General features: G+C 45.3%; 1 long non-coding RNA gene across 1 annotated transcript; it reads left to right on the forward strand.

Annotated features, from left to right (window-relative positions):
* The first annotated feature begins 298 nt into the window (after positions 1-298).
* LOC146207357 (uncharacterized) lies at positions 299-3,771 on the forward strand. Its single transcript, XR_014703072.1, has 2 exons — positions 299-759; positions 855-3,771. It is a non-coding gene; the product is annotated as an uncharacterized LOC146207357 (long non-coding RNA).
* The last annotated feature ends 5,771 nt before the right edge of the window (positions 3,772-9,542 follow it).

Raw genomic sequence — 9,542 nt, forward strand, 5'->3', positions numbered from 1 at the left:
CGGCCACTCACTCCCACTCACACTCATGCCCGGTCCTATTTACGGCCACTCACTCACACTCGCACTCATGCCCGGTCCTGTTCACGTCCACTCACTCACACTCACACTCATGGCCACTCCCATTCATGGCCACTCACACTCACACTCATGACCGCTCTCAGTCCCGGCCACTCACTCACACTCATGACCGCTCCCATTCCCAGCCACGTGAGTCTGAGTGAGGCGATATGAGTGCACTCATGAGGGAGTGCGCCGACCGATGCAAGAAAGTACGAAGTGTCTAAAGGTACGTCCGACGGATCCATTCGATTCTCGTAAAGATACGGCGGACGTCGATATACAGGCTCATGGCTATATGCACGTCGAACGCGGCCCCATTCCGCTTGCTACGCGTGAATGGATCTCATCCTCTATGATATCAGCTAGCCGCGACTCTCGATGAGGTGCTACGAAGAGTGTATCCGTTCTAACATAGATCACGGTCTTCACTTAGGGTTGTGTACGGCAAACATCGCTGTCAAGCACATAGCTGCAGGCGATATGCTACGTACTGCACCAGCTCCACCAGCTGGCATCGAGATACGCACATTCACGAGCAGCTTTCGCTTCGCACTAAACTATCACCTCGATCTGCCCGTAATGCGAGCGAGCTATTCCTAGCATTTACGCTGTCTTAGGTCCAGCATCGACCTCTGAAGATCTAGCGCCGGCACAACACACACACACCTCGTCGTGCAGCTGAACATTCGGCAGTCCAAAGTATGTATGTGAAATGGCATTATGCTCGTTCCTCACATGCAGACCGAGGAAACAGGATGTTTTTAGCTAAATTCTTCGTTTAAATTCTACCTCAGAGCCGTGGCAGAAGACATGCCGAATCTACTAGAGGCCTGCACATCGACTCGTCGAGGCGAAGACCTACTGCACCGCACCGCACCGCAAGAGTGCACAACCGGAAAGCCGGAAGCGTGAATGATCCGAATTCCCTGTGAACAGCAATGTTCTTTGGTATATAGGGGATTACTTGACTAAAGTGCTTAGGCTGCATCTTTTTCTTGTCGTTGAAGTTTGTGTACATGTAGTTTAAACCCCCGCATGCTCGAGGTTAGCGTGACCCGACTGAACGGCCGCGCAGCTTTGAAACGATCGGGATCGATATGCATGCATCGCCGGGCTTAGGTACGCGGTAGAAAATGTGCGCTGCACATTTCGTTGAAGAAGCTGACTCTTGGAATTTTGCAGAGTGTGCCATGCAAGCGATCGTTGCTACAACCACGCATCCATGTTCCCACGGCTGGCCTACCCCGAGGCGCATAAATGTTCAACCGTGGACGTATCAATGATCGAAGAGAGGACAGATTTTCACAATATTGGGCGCGAAATCGATAGCTACCAGTGCTCAGTGTTAAAGAAATTCTGCCTTGATCATGCGCAATTCAGTGTTTCAGGTGTGGTCAGTAGCTATATAAGTTTGAACAGTTCGCCTTTCAAGTCAGCGGCGCCAGCGATGGATCGGCGGAGCGATTTTCCACGCTACACCGCTGTCTTGCTAGAAAGCCTATCTAGGCGGCGTTTGACATTCACCTGCTTTTTGTTGGCCCCGTAATTGAAAGCAACGCCTTCAGAAACGCGTTAAATGTTCAAAAATGTATTCTCTTCAACAGTTTCACTCCAGGCTGTCAAAGCAGGCGGACGTTGATAAAACAGTTGAGCACTCCAGTCTTTAGAAATCTGTACAATCACCTTCAGTTTGTAAAATTATTGGAATAGGTCACTTTCCGATCGCTGGGACATAGACCCTCATGACAGCGCTGTCACGTGAATAAGGACCACACCAGGCCGAAAGCTTGTCTCATATAACATAGCTAACCAAGGTATACCTTACAGCATTGTGTTGATTTTTATGGTGCCTAAGCGACTAATGCTGCCATGCACCAAGAACAAGGTTTAATGTATTTATTTTGTGTGTAATGACTAAAAAAGTTCTTTAGGATGTAGCTCTTTTAGGAACATTTTAGGAAACCAAAAATGCAGGAAATTTGCACGTCTCTCCTAGGATCATGCTGGGATGGAAATGGATCTGTTGGAAATTGTACAAAATGTTTCCTCTTTTCTCGACTCTGGCGCATGTGTAAGATATGGTTTATTGTTAGTTCATCTCCACACTCCTTGCATATTGGTTTGTCCTCTTTCATAAGTATGAAGCTGTGTGTGAGGTGTGGGTATGTGTTTTGTGAAGATGACCTAAAATGGCTTCCATGTTGCGTTTTTGATTACTGCATGATTTCCATTCCTTAATGACAGGTTTGACAAGTGTAGTTTGTAGTTTATTTCAATGTTTCAAAAATCCTGCCATTTCACTCTCACTTTTCTTTGTACAAGCTTCTTGGTATCTTCATGCAGCATATTCACCCTCTAATTTAGCATTGCGTCAAGGTAACCTGGTTATTTCTTTTCATCACCTTTCAAGACTACTGCCCCGATTTCATAAAGTTTCTGACGACAGGAACTCCTTGGAAGTCATAGAAATAAATGAGATCCACAATATGAGCTATCTAGGGTATGCATATACATGTCCATCGCTCAGTGGAATGGCGTCAGTACGCTGTTAGAACAGGTCTTGAGATAACAACCATTGTCTGAGGTGGTCCTTTAATGGGCATTGAAATGCTATGTAACTACAGGTACTGATAGAACTCTTGATCATGTTATGTGATGATGCGATCCTTGCATGAATATAGGTATGCTATGTAACTACAGGTACTGATAGAACTCTTGATCATGTTATGTGATGATGCGATCCTTGCATGAATATAGGTATACATTTCAGAATCTTCAGTGCACCACTTGACCATTTGCCACCAGTTTGTGTGAAAATGTATTTTTCATGCATGTTAACCAGTGTTTAACAGATGACCCCTGTGCACAAGCCAAAAGTGCCACGAGCCAAATGTCACGAGGCCACACGACATGGCAGGAGCTGTTAAGCCAAGCTTACAAAGTTATATTTGAAATATTTCAGCTTCAACGTTTCAGCTCCAATTAAGAAAGGTTGAGGCTTACAGAGGTCTATGCTAGGTTGTCTATCACCTAACAGGGCAGCCTACGACCATATGCTAATGAGTATATCTGAGATAACAGAGACATGAATTAAGGAATTAGTAGTAATGTTTGTAGCAAAGGGCATGTAAATTAACGAGAATCCACAGTGGGATCTGCAGACAAGAACCATTAACGCTGGCACACCATACCCTTACAGGTGGAGATTAGGAGTCTCCCTAATTTTTTGTCTGCTCAAAGCTTGTCATTTCCTTCGTTCTTCCAGATGAGGAAGATGTGAAAATGATAGCATCTAAAATGCCAGAGACCGTCGTTAACAAGGATGCTGATCCCAACAGCGTAAAAACGAATTTCAGAAAAGATGGGTGACTAGTAATGCTGGCAACAGTTGAAACTAAGTGGAAAGGCATGAAATTGAAATGCAACATATGCAGAGATATGTTGCGAGACGACCAGTCTGTGGTGTGCGACATCTGTCTCCGTTAGTTCCATCAAGTGATTGGCCAAAGCAGATGGGGCTGGTGGTTTTGTGATAAGCGCAGTGTAGTAGCATAGATGCAACCTTGCCCATTAATAATTCGAGTGGAGTAAGTGCATTGTTTTGTTTTGTTCATGGTTTCCATGAAAACATTATGAGAAATTTTTTCCTAGAGAATGTTTGCTGAAATGTGAATATAATGTGCAATAAAACTAGTGTTTTCTTGCTGTTTACTTTTCCTTGTATACATTAGTTCTGTGAAGAAAACCACAGGCTAGAAAGAAATGTAATGGCATGCATTTTGATACTTGGCCCCGTTGTGCTGGCTCAGTAGTTAGAGTGCTTGGCTGCTGAACCCAAAGATGCAGATTTGGTTCCAGCCACAGCAGAGACATTTTAATAGAGGCGAAACAATAGGCCGTCATGCACCGTGCGGTGTCAGTGCATGTAAAAGAACCCCAGATGGTCGAAATCATACCGGAGCCCTCAACTATTGTGTTCCTCATAGCCGTAGTTATTTTGGGATGCTAAACCAGATATATATCACATCATACTCTGAGTAAGATGCTATTCATGGTCAGTTAATCATACACTAAATGATCAATTTTTTTTCTGCATGGTACAGCAGCTGTTGTACAATTTTACTTTAGCCTTCATGAAGAATATCACACTGGCTCCACATGGCCTTCTGTTGACCCTTGATATGCGTCACAATCACACACCCGAGTATGTATTTGTCTAAAGGCACCTATGCATGCAAGGAGGGGACCGTTACTTTCCACTTGTCAGAACTGAAATGCATGATCCACGTCATTTCTGTAATTCAACTGCTTGCTATTTGAACTGTCCAGCATTGATGCAAGTTTCAAAGAACTTCAATTAGCAAATTAATCTAAGCAGCAAACCATGCCAAGAACTGCTTCGGTTTCATCTTTAGCAACTGTTTGGGAACTAAAATTAGCCAAATGTTGCAAAACATAGATGAGAGGTTACAAAATCTAAAAAACAATGCAGCCTACCTGTGGCATGTAGGGTTTCACATCCTAAAGTGACATATGTAGCTATGAAGAATACCGTAGTGGTGAGCTCCAGACTAATTTGACTGCCTGGGCTTTGTACTTTGAATTGACATCTTGCAGAAAACAGAAGCATTTGCATTTCACCTGCACCAAAGTGCGACTGCCATCACTGGTATTAAACATCACGACCTTGGGGCAAGTAGCCTAACGTGCCACTAAGATGTCGCAGCGTGTACGTACATGCTATACATGTCAACCTTTCTAGCATTAAAGCTGTCACATGCATGGCAGATATTCATGTTCAGCTTTGGACTGACAAGTTTAAAAGTGTACTATTTGTGTTTGTCTAGCATGAAAAACAAAGGAAACTAAGGAAAAACGAAAAAAAAATGAACATAATATGTTGAAAAAGCATTAGTCATTAACACATAAAGCATATTCGTTCCTTTATTAATGATAAAGTGGCCTTCAACAATAGTACAAAGCCTGAACATTTAGAAAGGTGCTGTGCCAGGCAGCTATTTTCACCATTTCACCTGTAGTAATACGCATCCCGGCGGTGTGGGCTGGGCACTTATTTTTCGGTGCACTCCAACATGCGAAAACTGCATCGTGCATTCCCATTTTCCGAGTTTTGAGCTCTGTAGTACAGGCTAACAAATTGTCGATGAGTTATTTTCGTCTGATTGTTGTACAGCGCGTGTAAATAAATTACCACTGCACCTAATAAACACTGACATGCACGTGCAACATCGCCGATCATAAACGGACACACTGATGTCCGTCCGGACATCGGCGCACTCATCACAGCACTCTTCGTAGTCTCACACAGCACTCTAGTAGGACGTAATCCGTAATCACAGCATCTCACGGTAAGCACAAACCACACCTCCAGTTGTACAACAAACACGAATGACGCGATGCTTGGGCTAGAGACACGCCGGCGGTGCCCAGCTTTTTCAGCGCCGCTTGTACTACGTAGAACTTGCAGCACCAAACCTCAATGCGAGCAGAAAGCGATGCGTTACGTGACGCATCTCATCACAGATGGAAGTGAGGAAACTTTGAAGAATCAAAACTACATAATTACATAACGACCGCCGTAGACGTTAATCCACATAATAACGAGGACCAAATGAGCGGGCGTGCGGGCCGCGGGCTGGCCGTCAACACCGCGATTACATGCGCTTGCGCTCTGGTCGTGCTTGCCACCCTGCCGCGGTCCAACTCACGTAAACCTATCATCATGCCATCACGTAGTATATCACCCATTCTAGGCACTATTCTTGCCACTGTACTATTCTTTGTAATTTCACATTTCACGCATGCAATATGTAGTACATACTTCTTACACCTCGCACGTACACCTCATACCAACTTCGATTTGGCTACATATGGCTACCATGTTGTTGCTACAACCACATCTGAGTCCGGCTTTCCCGACGGATCCCAAGGCCCATATCGGAGAAAAATGCGTTGGGTCCGTCGGAAGAACCCTACCGATCGGGTCCGCCGTACCTCTGAAAAATATTTCCCGGATCCGTCGGACGGATCCCGAAGAAAAACGCACCGGGTCCGTCGGACGTACCTTTAAGACCATTGATCGGGTCCGTCCGACGTACCTTTAGCCACAGCCAAGAAAGTATTAGAATAGAGCAGATAGGTTTACGCACGCTAAAAAAGCATTAAGCAGGACATTACGCAATTTGTTACTTCAGCTCTTTTGGCTCAGCCGTTAATTCACTCTACTGGCGTCATCTTGTTGTTAGAACAGTAGTAGTTTTTATAAAAAAAAAATAACCCTTGTTAGGTCCCATTTCTGCGGCAAAATCATCACTCCGTGTAACAAATAAACTAAAATTAGAGCTGCGAGATCTTTTCTAAGCGATGGGTCCGGCGTCAAAGTGAGCCGTGATTTTGGAAACGATAAACACGAACAAGAATCGCGCATGCTAAACGTCCGTTTTATGTAGAGCTGTTTCACCCGCTGACATTGCGATCATCATCAGCCTGCGACAGAACATAGTCTATGTCTAGCCTCAAACTGTTCGAGCAGCGTCACTGTGCTCGCTCTGCGTCCGAACACTGACGAACACCGGGACGTCCTCTGATGTGCGGTCACGTGAGAGGAGTTGCCGCGGCAGAGGTCAAACTATTTTCTTTTCTATTTGTTCTAGTTAAATTGAATCTTTCACTGATTCTGAAATTGTAATATCAACGCATTCCGTATTAACATTATCGCGAGAGATCCCGGATTCCCTATGCAAACATCAAGCATGCTGTCCTTGCGTGTCGGTCGAACCGTACTCACTTCATAAGCGTCACATGCGAAAGCACTGATCAAAAATCACACTGCAACATCAACATCAATATTTTCGTTTGGCGCAAGCGCACTAAATTTAAAGTACGGTATCTCAGTTTTCCGCATGGCGATTTTATCCGGCAGCGTTTGAACATATTCATCGCAGCTTTGGTAGCGCTGCCAAGAAGTACACAGATCGAGTATAGCTCTGGTTCTCTAGAAGATATGGTTCTAGAGCTCTGCATAGTATAGCCCTTTTTTTTTTTCAGTTAATGAACATTTGTTGACAATACCACACTCCTGGAGCGGATGAAAGGTGAAGATTGCCGGGTCGGGTCGACTCGTATATTTCACCTCGCTCAACTTTTCGGTTCCCCGACGCGCGCTCTCGTTGCTTCATGTACTTCCTTTTTTCCCTCCATATCTATACTTCTCGTCCTGGCTTCTTTCGTTCTTGCCCATTCCTCCATTCAACTTGCTCGTTTTTCGCCACAACACTTCTCATATGTATCGCATTAAAGTCCTATATCTGATAACTCGGCAACACATAAATAACGGTCAAATAACACCGAACGCGACCCGTCGCCGAGCACGGCGAGCGCCCTGGCCATAAGATCGCCTTCGAGGAAGTGAGCTGTGAAACATACAGCCCTCAAGTTGTATCACACCCAGCTCACAAAGGCGACTCAGGTTACTGGGAACGCTACTCCCTTCCGCACGCCAGCTACCTAAAAAGGAAAAGCGAAGGACGCGGCCCTACTGCTGCTCACTGATCATATTGTTAACATTAGCTTCGGGCTTATTCATCCTTTTAGTGATTGTTTGTCCCCCCCCCCCCCACACACACACTGCACGGGGACAAAAGCTAATTATTTCACAATGGTGGGGTGGGCTTATTTTCCAAGCAGTAGTTGTGTGCAGGGCTGTTTCGCCTAACCTAGGCAGAGATGCGAGGCATCTGTGGACCCACCGTGATTCACTCCCCCCTCCGATCCTTCTTCCGCTCTACACTTTTAACTCTTGACAACAGGACGTGACAAACCTAGCCATGTCTCTTCGCTTGAGGCGAGCTAGGGGAGACAGGTACAATGCAATGCGTACATTCCGAAGGCCTGGAAGTTGCTAGCACTGTGCACAATTATTGTGCAACAGTTTGTTGCGTCGATGAAACGAGGGACGTCTTTTTCCGTGGCATGAAAGCAACCTCCTCGCCGAGCACTGCGAACGCGCCGACCACAAAATCGTATTTGAGGAGGTGAGCGTCCTTGCCGTGGAAACCAATCTTTTCAAAAGATGACACGTCGAGTCTTGGTTCATCCGACTGACAGCAGCAGCAGTAAATAGGAATTCGGGGACGCTACCCTCCACGTACACAATTGGACTCCGCGAAGGGTTGGTAGAGGGAAAGCAAAAGCCCCTGCTTGCTACTACGGGCCGGGCCTTGCATTTCAGTCGCCCCGGAGGAAGGGACCGAGTTGGTCCTGAAAAGTCGGGTTCTAATAAATATTTTTGGTTGGAGATAGTGTTCCCGAAACTTCTGTTTCAAGAACCCAACCAGGCGGATTTCCGTCGAAGATATTCTCGTTCAAATCCAGGCGAAAGTGGCGGCCGAGGAGGCGTCGCGCATGCGCAGTAGTGCTACTGGAAAAATGTCCATTGGTACATCTTAAGCACCCGAGCTGCACCCGGCGCAAAGAAAGAAATGCCGTTCAAAAAACTACTTCATATGCCTGACGCCTTCATTTAAGGCTTCGTAGATCGCTCGTGTTGCTGTGCATTCCTTTTGAACTGAGCATTCGCATGGCAAGGGCATGAGGGCACTGCAATGCGCCGATCAAAAAAGGTACGCGATATTCTAAACTGAAATAAAAAGAAAATTATGTACTGAAGATTGCCTCCTTTTTATACGGGCGAGAAGGAACACATAAAACAATGCAGAAAAAAATTAAAAGGAAATACAATAATCGTAATTATAAAACTGCTAGTGCTGAAAATTAGGGTTTCATTCAGACATTTTATTTGAGAAAGCCAGAGCTGGAATTCTCAGAGTCATGTCCCTCATATAAGGTTCTCTAATCTTTCAAAATTGGCCTTTCTTTGTATTATTATTTCCTTTGGGTGTATTATGAAGGCGCCCCTAACAGCGGTTACTTTGAACGCGGCTTTCACTAACAGTCGCAAGTCTTTGGATTTGACGACTGGTGGTGGTAGTGGTTATTTATGGAATAATCAAACGAAAGGAAGGAAAAGAGTGCTGCTGGCTGCGGCAACTCCTGCCTAAAATCTGGAGCAAGCGAGCTGCGACCGGCGGGAAAGCAAAGGGTTAGGGAGAGGACAGCGAGTGGTTGTGCAGAGGGGAGCGACAGCAAGAAAGGACACGGGGAGCTTTGTACATTATTTCCAGTTCGCCTTTCAAGCACTGCAACATCGTAATAAATTCCCTGATATTTGGCCTGCAGCCTTTTTACTTCTCGTAGAAGAGAGCAGTTATTTTGCCAGTTAAAGTAAGCACTATGAATAGGTGTCTAGAGCAGCAATAAATCGAATTGTATAGCATGACAGGGACAAAGCATACAAGTAATGCATCATTCTTGCAACCAGTACAGCACAGACCACGGATTAACGTAGTACAACTGCTTGAAAGGTCCTATAAAAATGGATGTCGATCTCGGCTCACGCCCAA

The sequence above is a fragment of the Amblyomma maculatum genome, chromosome 1, assembly GCF_055883805.1.
Source record: "Amblyomma maculatum isolate TAMU_Amacu chromosome 1, ASM5588380v1, whole genome shotgun sequence".
In the NCBI taxonomy this organism is placed as follows: Eukaryota; Metazoa; Arthropoda; class Arachnida; order Ixodida; family Ixodidae; genus Amblyomma; species Amblyomma maculatum.